This window comes from Aethalodelphis obliquidens, unplaced genomic scaffold (genome assembly GCF_003676395.1).
Source record: "Aethalodelphis obliquidens isolate GAN/ISIS:26980383/991018 unplaced genomic scaffold, ASM367639v1 scaffold5, whole genome shotgun sequence".
Taxonomy (NCBI): Eukaryota; Metazoa; Chordata; class Mammalia; order Artiodactyla; family Delphinidae; genus Aethalodelphis; species Aethalodelphis obliquidens.
Window position 1 is genome coordinate 77,650,269 of NW_020837949.1, and position 9,555 is coordinate 77,659,823.

The window sequence follows — 9,555 nt, forward strand, 5'->3', positions numbered from 1 at the left end:
CATATATTTGTTTTCTACTAAAAGAATACCAAGTTTTTGTCTGTAGGCTTTACATTATATATATTCGTTACATATATTACATATGTTTCAAATTAAATGTCATACAAATTGACAGTGTTTCAAACAATAATGATATGGATATTTTTACTGTGTTCAAACAGTTTCAGCCCTAATTCCTATACTTTCTAGACAGAACGTTTACAATTTTAAAATATTTTCCAAGAGGATAAATGCTTTGCAGTAAAAAGTGAAATACAAAGGATAAAAAGAGTCAATTAACTCAATATCATTTTTCAAAAAACTAAGCTGTAGCAAAGTATCTCAATTACTGTTTTTATGATTGTATTTTATTATAATTTGAAAGAGCACAAAGGTCACTGTGCTTAATGCACATGCCTTATAAGGAACCACAAGGTTTTTTCATTTGCCATCATTTATCCACTGATGTCTAGATAAATCTTTACAGTACCATAAATTTCCACAATATAAACTCAATAAAAGGCCACATGGCATGTACTTTGAAAACATCTGCCCTTGCCATCTATAGAATTTCTATACCATAAAGGAGACCATATTTAACCTTCACTTTAAACAATGCAATTACTTTGATGCAAATCTTTGGCTTATGATTCAAGGACTTTTCTTGGATATGAACAGGGAAAAAAATCAGTATCTTAGGCTGTCAGTGTTGAAACTGGAAAACTGCCTTTCCCTTCATGTAACCGTTTCATCAAAGCAAACTAGGAGTTCAAAATCATTTTTGCTACCACAACTACCACAAAACCTGCAAATATGCTATCTGGGGTCCTTCCACAACCACAGAAACTGAAAGAATATTTGATATCATTTATAGTTTAACTCTATATTTAAGTAAAGAAAGAGGTCACCAAGTATAAAATGTGTGTCATTTACTAAGAATGTGAACTAGTTTTATAAAAATAAGGATACTGAATTATCTCTGGATTGAAGCTGAAAAAACTCCAAGTGATTATCATTCAAAGTGCAATATGAAGTTGCCATTTTAATTTGTCAAACCTAAAAAAAAAAAAAGGATGGAATGCCTATATCTTAGGATTTTTTGAAACTGAACTCTTGATCCCAGCTCTTAAAAAAATTATGTTTAATAGACTGTCATATAAATCCAAGCTGGTAAAGAATATTTACAGCAGAGAGAATGAATGAAGCCTATGAAAGCCATGAAATTTTAAACAGACTTAATACTGTAGAGAAATGTATTAATTATGCACTTGTAGAAAAATATGGAAATTTGATTGGGAGGAGCTAAACAAAGATTCTGACAATTTAATGATAAACTGGTGAAAGAAAAACCATAAGTGTGATTCAAGAAAAATTTCTACTGCTTTTAAATCAAGATTAGGACAATGTGGAAGTTTTATAGTCTTATTTGTATACTTTTGTATTTGTATTGTATTTATAGAGTATAGCAAGTGAAACTTTCCAGGCAATACAGTTAATATCTTAAGAAATTATGTGTTCAAGATAAAATCATAAATCCACTTTTGCTTGTTTAGAAATGCATACTAGTATCAAAAGCTTAAAATATGCAGATGCACCATCCTCTGGTAAAATTCAAGATATACCTGGCTGCAAAATAAATGTTGATGCGGCATAAATGTATTAATTGCTGATGTTTCTCTTTGTCTTTAATAGCACTCTTTTTTTTTTTAACAATTTTTTAGTTCACATTGCTTAGGATAACTTCACAGTTATATCTTTCAGACAAAGTCAGCATAAAATCCTGAAAAAAACTGTAGCTATTAAACATGTGTTTAACACAAGGTCTCTGTGTTAGAGCTAAATAAGCTGCTGAATACAGTAACCTTTGTGGGACCCACTGGCTTCCACCACCTTCTACGAAATGATCCTAACCAGTTATAGAAAATATTTTGAAAAATTATTCAAAAAATGATGTATACTCATGGTAAACATAATTTAAAAATTAAAAAAGAGTATAGCCTAAAGTGCAAAATATCTCCCACTGAACTCCTCCTTTATTCTAGAGTCTCTTTCTAAGACATATATTATATTTACATACATTTCCTTGTATATATTAGTATTGCCACTATATATACATAATCCTATGCTTTATACAAATAACTCTCCTCAACTATATTGTCTGCAATAAAAATATAGTTTAACCATATGTCCATATCAGTAATGCAGATCTCTTACATTCCTTGAAACAGCTATGTATTTTTCCACTATATTCATACATTAAAATTTACATAATTATTCACATTGAAATGGGCCTTTCACTTGCTTCTAGTGTTTTCTTATTATTTTAATGATGAAATGAAAAGTCTTGAACTTATATATCATTGCAACTTATTGGAGTATATAAGATATTTTTTTAGAAAGAAAATTGTTAATAAATATTGATTGTAAAGAATAAATTTCATTAAAGGTGTCAGCAAATCAGATTTCCTCAATCCAATATCTGCAAATTTATGCAACTGATAGACTTAACAAAATAAACACAACTAAAGAAGAAATGAGTTCCTATTAATATTGTTATTATGGACTGAATGTTTGTGTCCCGCACCAAAACTTCTGTATCAAAGATCCAAATAACAGTGTGGCTATATTTGGAGATGGGCTGCTAAGGAAGTAATTAAGGTTAAATGAGGTCATAAGGGTGTGGCCCTGTTCCAGTAGGATTAGCATCCTTTTAAGAAGAGACACCAGAGAGCTCACTTGCTCTCTCTCCTCATGCGCACAGCAAGGAAAGGGCACGTAAGGACATAGCAAGAAGGTGGCTGTCTACAAGTCAGAAAGAGTGCCTTCACCAGACACCAACTAGCTAACACCTTGATCTCAGACTTCTAGCCTCCAGGACTGTGAGAAAATATCTTTCTGTTGTTTAAGCCACCCAGTAAGTGGTATTTTGCTATGGCAGCCCAAGGAGATGAAGACAATTAAAGTTGTTGTCACAATTTTTCTGTCAATTAGATTAAATAATTACCTAAATCAAACTTGCTCATGGTTATCCAGAAAAACTTTTAAACTTTCAGTCTGGGGCTTCCCTGGTGGCACAGTGGTTGAAAATCTGCCTGCCGATGCAGGGGACACGGGTTCATGCCCCGGTCTGGGAGGATCCCACGTGCCGCGGAGCAGCTGGGCCCGTGAGCCATAGCCGCTGAGCCTGCACGTCTGGAGCCTGTGCTTCGCAACAGAAGAGGCCACAACAGTGAGAGGCCCGCGTACCACAAAAAACAAAACAAAACAAAAAAAAACCCTTTCAGTATGGCTATATATGATTTGTTAATAGCCAAATTCAGTAAAAACTATATATATGATATACATATATAGAAGGAGATATAATATATATATGTACATATATATATATACACACACACACACACACACATAAGGATAACATAAATTGTAGAAAAACAAATCCATGTTTCAGGACATGTAATTCACTACATATGTTTCATTTTCTTTCTCGGAAGACGTTTGTCTTTTTATAAAAATCTTCATACTCAAAAGTGTTTAGGGCTTCTCTGGTGGTGCAGTGGTTAAGAATCCACCTGCCAATGCAGGGGACACGGGTTCGAGCCCTAGTCTGGGAAGATCCCACATACTGCGAAGCAACTAAGCCCGTGCACCACAACTACTGAGCCTGCACTCTAGAGCCCACGAGCCACAACTACTGAGCCCACATGCCACAACTACTGAAGCCCGCACACCTAGAGCCCATGCTCTGCAACAAGAGAAGCCACTGCAGTGAGAAGCCCGCACACCACACCGAAGAGTAGCCCCTGCTCACTGCAACTAGAGAAAGCCCGCACGTAGCAACAAAGACCCAACGCAGCCAAAACAAATAAAATAAATAAATAAAGTTTTTAAAAGTGTTTATTAAAAACTAAGAAATGGGAGAAAGGAAGAATCCTCGAATGAATATATATCTATAGTCAAATGAACACTATTTCATTGACTGTCTCTTGATAAGAAAGCTATTATTCCAGCATCCATATAGAATAGAGCTCATTACTCACACAACACTTAGCATTTTAGAAGTAAATTTCATGTACTTATTCATTATATCCCTACACTTCCACATCGTTTCCCCCAATAAAAATCACATACTGGGAGTAAGATGAGAGAAGTATTATTATTGAAACTTTAAAGATGAGGAAACTCAAGGTCAGGGAAATTAGCATAAAGATGTGAACCAAGATTTCATGAGTATCTAAGCTTGTGTTCTTTCCCCTGCAATGCACTCTATTCTTTCTTCCATACACCTTCATATATGTGTTGAACAAACATTAATGCTTGTCCGTTCTATGTTAGCACAGTGTGAGCAAGTAACTGAGGGAGGAACACAGTGGTGTGGAATCAAAGGAGTACATGGATGCAGTAGGTAGGGCAGGAAATGTTCTGATAGAAGTAGGCCCAGGGAGCGTGGTAATAGACAGCTGACAGTCTGGAGAATACCAAAGAAGTCTTCCAGAAAGGGTGATGCTTGGACTGCTTTTAAAGGAGCCATGAGAATTACCCAGATAAACAAGAAAATGAGAAATCTAAAACAGTCCTTATCAGACTTCAATTTCCAATGATATGAAAATGTTGGACAGCTTACTTCTCCAAGGCGCTCCCCATGAGAATTTATGTATATAGATAAATACTTGTACCCATATATTGACTACATTAATATTGACATACTTACACTTATATAAATTTCCATATCTATAACTATATTTATATATACATATATTATATATTTACATTTGAAATCATTTCTAAATCCATACTTACTGAGGTCCATGAGTTCACTCCCCACTTACAATCACATCACAGGGCTTATTCTAGTTTTCTCTCTTTCCGTATTTGTAACTTCCTTCTCTGACAGTGGGAAACTGAAGTCTCATTATTCTTAACTGATTAACATATTCGACTCATCCTGCATACTAACCAACCTCTCATTACTATAGCTACCCAGCCCCTATGTTGACACCTTGTTTATCAACTCTTGCACTAGGATAAATCCTATCTTCACCTTATTCAGGTTTTAATATCCCATACTAATTCACCCCATGTATAAACATCTCAGCCTACTTGGGCTCTGAAACCCCACAGCAAGCCATCCCTACACAGGGGATGTCGTACCCCTTCGCAGGTTGACTGCCTCATTCTGCTTTGGCTCTCAACATCCCTCACCAGGCTGCACCTCCAGGTGAGCTCATACCTTGTTCACTGTACTACCCTCCCGCCCCACTCTTCCCCAAAGGCTATAGGAATGAACCATTCAGGAAGAGAAAGAGGAAGGGGAAGGGAAAGGAGAAAAGGAAAGAGGGTCACAAATCATAAGAACACAACTTGCTCTTTTTCCACTGGAAAATCAAGAGCAGTGATTCTCAAAAAGGAAACACTACAGATTCTGTGGTTTGAAATGCATAGCCAATATATAATTTTGTTATTTGGAATAGGAAACAAATGTATTGTTTCATGATATGAACTATTCAAAATGAAGCTGGACAAAACGTTTGTGGATAAGGATAGGATCTTGTGGTGAGGGAGAAAGGAAGTAAGATTTCATATTTATCAAAATGAAGCATGAGTTTAAAAATATTGCCATAGAGGATAGGCATCTTGGTGTTTAGGAAATACCGGTTTTGCTGGCTTTATTCCAGTCAATATTTATTAGCATTGCAGGGTGAAAGACTGTTAGAGGACCCTTAAATAATTCAACACCAGGAAATCCTCAATTCCCTTAAATTCTAATTCAAAAAATATATATACTGTTTAATATTGTTGTATATAATATTTAATATCATTATATATGATATTTAATATCTTTATATATGATGTTTAATATCATTATATATAATGGTTAATATCATTATATATAGAATGTTTAATATTATAAAACTTCCTTTACAGTGAAGTAGTATTAGGGCATTTGCATGAAAATCTATGATTTGCTAATTAGAAAATCATTTTCTTATTACTGTTTTTTTTTTTTAATTTATTTACTTTTAAAAATTTTTGGCTGCGTTGAGTCTTCGTTGCTGTGTGCGGGCTTTCTCTAGTTGCAGCGAGCAAGGGTTACTCTTCTTTGCGGTGCTCGTGCTTCTCATTGCTGTGGCTTCTCTTGTTGCAGAGCACAGGTTCAAGGCACACGGGCTTCAGTAGTTGTGGCTCACAGGCTCTAGAACACAGGCTCAGTAGTTGTGGCGCACGGACTTAGTCGCTCTGAGGCATGTGGAATCTTCCCGAACCAGGGCTCAAACCTGTGTCCCCTGCATAGGCAGGAGGATTCTTAACCACTGTGCCACCAGGGAAGCCCTTATTTTTTTAATGAATATTAAATATTCAAACAAATCAGAAATTAACAGAGTGGGAAACTATAGTGTCCCCATTAGTAAAGTGGGTATTATTGATGGAGTAACCTGATGGGGGATTAATTCCATATGTTAGTTAGTGACGTCGTTCCTCCTTTTGGGCCACTTGAACATGGCTATTTCCACATATGAAAAACTATAACAGAGGGCCACATCATAATGTTCTTCTTCAATTAAGAAATAATTGAAAAAAAAAAGAGAAATAATTGAAAAAGCCTTTGAGAGCTACAAGATGTGTTCTGAATCATCAATTTCAAGAATTTACCTTAAGGAAAATTTCCTAAAAAAATCAGAACACATACAATTTTTAACTATAGTAATAAAGGTAACTATGCTATATATGAATTTAAAAATGGAAACCACCTGATGTCCTACAATACAGAATTGGAAGAATAATTATTTTACAGTCATAAAGTGGAATATCATATAATTTTTAAAACAATTTGAAGTAGATATTAGGAAATAATTGTTTTATATGTTTTTGAGTGAAAACCTAGTATATAGCAGTATTCATTTTTATATAAAAAATTAATATATTTATGTGCATTTGCACATAGAGAAAGGCCTGATTGGTTATAGATTAAAATACCATTATGTACTGGAGTTTCAAACTGGTTTTATTTTTATTGTTTTCCCCAAAATTATTCTTCTGTCCATTTTTTTCTCCATTCCTTCAACAAATATTTATTAACTCTATCTTGTTCGAGGCTCAAAGAGCTAATTTCATTTCTTCCCTTGAAATAAAGATAGTATATCAATACCTTAATATCCTTGCTAGCTGAGTACATATGTCCCATCTCTTCTTATTAATAATTATCCAAAAGGCACCTGAAAAAACATCGTGGAATACCTTAAGTTATAACCTGAGTGATTTAAGCCTTGGAAAACATTAAACTTTGCACAAAGCAACTCTTTGAATTTGACCTTTAAAAATAAGAAAATTCAGTTAATAAAGGGAGAAACTTTATCTCTGAGCACATATGAAAATTCTCTGCCCCAGGAACTGTGGAGTGTATTAGCTTGACCTGTAGATACACAGTGGATGATTTAGAAAATCAGTATCTCTCTTTAGCCATTGTATTAAAACCAAGGAAATAAAATTATGTCCTGATTTCTAGCATAAAAAATTCTGATTCCTAGAAAAATGTTATTCTACCTAGCTAGTTCAATATGAAACACAGTGAATTAGACTAACTACATTTATTTCTAAATTTACTTTGTGTGATCAAGTAGATTAATTTGAAAAACTAATGTAATGATTACTAAGTAGGAAGGTGATTACAAACTACAGGAAAATAGTCTTTTACTTTAATGTTCCTTGTAGGCACAGAGGATTTCAAGACTAGTAGCTACTGTACCATTTCATTTCTATAAACTGGTGTAGGTGTTTGTGTTATAAACAGTAACATATTATTAAGAAGAGTTAAGGATGCTGGTAGCTTACAAACCAAGGAGTGTGATTTCATGAGAAGAAGCTATATCCTCTTTATGTTGATCCAGAGTACTAAGCTGCCTAAACAGAGGAAGGCAATATTAGTACTGTTTACATTCTTCTTTTGCTCTACATTTGGAAAACAGTCAATAAACATCAGCCGAGATTTAAAGAGTTATTTTCTCTAAAGTATACTGTATCTCTTTGGATTTTTACGGAAATAAACATTCTCCTGAATTACTACTTTTGGATTATGATAAGGTCAGTTTTGCAAACACTTCTTCGTATCATGGACTACACTCACAAAATTTTCTGGTAGGATGCTGTGCAGCTCTCTAGCACAGAGCCATGAGGTCTACTTGTGAAGTGTTACCCTTACCCCTACAGTAATGCTGGGATGAGATTGCTCCACTATCTGTGATACTACAGTTCAACTACTGCAAGCTTTTACGACCTACCCCACCCCCATCTGCAGAGGTTACAAGAGGCTTTTTCAACTTCCCTTCTCTATTCCCGACAGTAGTTTGACTTATGCAGATTCAGACACAAATGCAGGTATTTCTGCTTCTGCTGCTGCTGATGACCAACCTACCCCTGGTGCAGCATTACATATGAAAGTGGCAATAAACAAAATCAGCCCAATTTCATCATTTCTATGATGCTTAAAAAGGAGACAGATGCCTTGCATAAAGGTCATTTGCTCTTCAGGTTGAGGAAATATAAAAACTCATGTTCTACATTTATTAGTTGGAGGGGTCCTTTTTATTATGCTCTAGTGAAAATGTGAATTTGTGTATTTAGTAAGACATGACTGAGTCTGTATGGAAACTAGTCAAATATAACAGTTATCTGTGGTATAATGAGAGGCCCATCATGTGAATTGCTAGTTATAGGTAGAGATTGATTAGTTTTAACATAAAATAATGAATTTCATTTCATACATGTTCCTGTTATACTGAAACAAAAACCATAGCAAGCAGAACTGTTTTAGAAAATTTACATTATAAGGTCCAAAGCCTGAATATGAGCCCAAAGTCTACTATGTGTCCTTTAGGAAGTGATATTTGGAATGACTCATTAGTAGGCAAAGCTAGAACTCAAGAATATTGAAGCACTTTACTTATGTACTATTTTGCTAGAAATGGATAGCTGTCTATAGAAATCTGTGTCCTTCCATTAAACATGCAGAGTTATCACTGAAAATTTCAGTCCCGTCCTCCTTGCACATGGAAGGGGATGTATGTTAGTTTGTCCTAATGAAACACAAAAGAATTGATGTGTGCTTATTATGGACCAAAGCATTTAAAAGAGGTGTGTCATCTCCACTTTCCCTTTCTTTTCTACCAGCTGGATGCACAGGATTCCAGACTTTAGGGGATGAAGGAGCCACAAGAGAGAAGAAGCCTGATTCCCCAAATATCCACACAGAATGAAATTGCCCACTGACTGGGAACAGCTGTATCCAGCTGACTGATATGTGAGGCATAATTAATTGTGTTAAGACATGGGAATTTGGGGGTTATTTAAGAAATCATCATTACACTAACAAATACTGTTCTCCATAATACTCAAATAATGATTTGAGGCAGGGAAGAAGATAGAGTACTGGAACAAAGAGGAGAAGGGATGAGCATAGGTATGGCTGAGTTTTTGCTAATGTGTGAATAAAATAACCTATTAAACAATGATATAGCTAATAGGGGATTAGTTAAAATGTACATATTCTCCTTCTACATCCATCACTTTAGCCAACTTTGC